The following is a 305-nucleotide window of genomic DNA, read 5'->3' on the forward strand; positions in this document are numbered from 1 at the left end:
GGGCGGGGCCTACGGGACACAGGGAGGCAGAAAGGAAAGGAACGGCCCGGGGTCCAGGGCCCCAGCCCAGCACCAGACTTCCGGTGGCCCCGAAGCCCGCGTGGCCAGCGACCCAGTGCCCGAGCGCGGCCGCTCAATCTTCCCGACGTCTCCCTGACCGTCCCGCGCCGGGCGGGCCGAACGAGCACCCGCCCAGGGCCACCCGGCTCCGCCCTTCCGGCCCGCTGCCGGAAGCAGAAGTGTCCGACCGCGTCCGGTTCCGACCGGGCCTCCGGAGGTGGCGGCTGCGGAGGCCGACCGAGAGG

Source organism: Dipodomys ordii, unplaced genomic scaffold (genome assembly GCF_000151885.1).
Source record: "Dipodomys ordii isolate 6190 unplaced genomic scaffold, Dord_2.0 Scaffold21, whole genome shotgun sequence".
In the NCBI taxonomy this organism is placed as follows: domain Eukaryota; kingdom Metazoa; phylum Chordata; class Mammalia; order Rodentia; family Heteromyidae; genus Dipodomys; species Dipodomys ordii.